The sequence below is a fragment of the Urocitellus parryii genome, chromosome 8 (assembly GCF_045843805.1).
Source record: "Urocitellus parryii isolate mUroPar1 chromosome 8, mUroPar1.hap1, whole genome shotgun sequence".
NCBI classification, from domain to species: domain Eukaryota; kingdom Metazoa; phylum Chordata; class Mammalia; order Rodentia; family Sciuridae; genus Urocitellus; species Urocitellus parryii.
Genome location: NC_135538.1, coordinates 15,722,968 through 15,724,669, shown reverse-complemented (window position 1 = coordinate 15,724,669; position 1,702 = coordinate 15,722,968). Strand labels below are relative to the sequence as shown.

Below are 1,702 nucleotides of genomic sequence, written 5' to 3'. Positions count from 1 at the left end.
CAGTGCCTCCTCTCCCTCATGGTGTTTTGTCCAGAGGCAACCAGCTGAATGAGTGACATGCTCCTTCCACAGTGTCCTCAGTTCTGTGCCTGTCCCCACTCAGGGAGGGGTTTTATGTTAGACTGCAGGTGCAGTGACATCGTCAGCATTTTGTTTTTCTGACCAGCAACTGCTCCAGTGTACATGCAAGAAAGTGGCTTTCAACAGGTAACACTGACTTGTCCCTGTTCCCAGTGTGCGTAAGAGAAAGCCAGTGTCCTTCCGGGTAATATTTACCTAGACCTTTCAGCCCAGGCAGGTTCTCATTGTTCCTTAACTTGTCGAGGTTTTTTGGAACAGAAAGGGGGCATGCTGCTTGGAGCCGTATAAATCAGGGCGATGCAGCGATAGCTCCCCAGTGTCTGAAGTGCACATCTGCTACCAGAGGATCAGGACTGGGACATTTCATCTTATTTTCATTAAAAATGTCACATTCCCGGCCCCAGTCACTGAGCCGCCACTGAGGACTCAGCAGTCTCCCCCTCTAGCCCCTTCGCTTCCCAATGCTCCGACCCCGTCTCCCGCCTTCTCCTGCAGCCACCTTCCACAGGCCGTTTCTACGGAGGAAAAGGAATCCTATCGTATGTCCGCTATCGAGAACCTCCACTCTTTCGACCCCTTTGCTGATGCAAGTAAGGGTGCTGACCTAGCTTCCTGCTGACACTGAGGATTATATCCATATAAGAATTCAACAGAGAAACGGCAGGAAGACCCTTACTACTGTCCAAGGGATCGCTGATGATTACAATAACAAGAACCTAGTGAAGGTGTTTAAGAAGACACTTGCAATGGTTCTGTAATTGAGCATCCAGAATATGGAGAAGCAATTCAGCTACAGGGTGACCAGCGCAAGAACCTATGCCAGTTCCTGGTAGAGACTGGACTGGTAAGGACGATCAGCTGGAGGTTCATGGGTTTTAAGTGCTTGTGGCTCACTGAAGCTTCAGTGAGGATTTCCTTGCAATGAGTAGAATCTCCCTTCTGTCCCTTGTCACAAGTTTGAAAACCTCACAGCTTGTATAACGTTGGGGTCCGCTTTTAACTCGGACTAGTGTAAGTCCTTCATGCAATTAACTGAAAAGAGCCATGCCAAAAAAAAAAAAAAGTCACACTCCCAAGACAGGGTAGAAGGGAGCAAGTCTGAGGCACTGTCCCCCACCTGGGTGAGTGCTGAGCATTTTGCTAACAAATAGAGACCCCAGAGTTCCTCAAATGACCTTGGCTGCTTTGCTCTCAGTTTTTAAGCCATGCTTTGAATAAAGTGTATGTGTTGGGGATCCAGAGAGGTGACCATGGAGCTACACAACAGGGTTGGACTCACTCAACCGTTGTCCTCAAGTCTCTAGCTGGTGTGCAGGCGTACCTATCCCAGATAGTTTTTAGGAAATGCACTTTCACTTGGGGAAAATTTTCCTCGGTAAGTACCTACATGAGACATTTGATTTTTCCCACAAAACTTACAACATTTACTGTCTGGTCTTTTTTTCCAGAAAAAGTCTGCTGTTCTAGCCTAACATGTTCCCCTCTGCCCCTGGAAAGATTGAGAGCCCTGCTCATTGTCTGTCATGATGGAACCTGTCTCTTCTGCTCCAGTCAGATCTACCCCCTGTCCTGGAATGTGCCCTGGGCTGTAGCCACAGCAGGGTCCACAGGTTCCCAGGAG

General features: G+C 48.5%; 1 pseudogene; it reads left to right on the top strand.

Annotated features, from left to right (window-relative positions):
* The first annotated feature begins 622 nt into the window (after nt 1-622).
* Nucleotides 623-960, top strand: LOC113190582 (eukaryotic translation initiation factor 1 pseudogene; annotated as a pseudogene).
* The last annotated feature ends 742 nt before the right edge of the window (nt 961-1,702 follow it).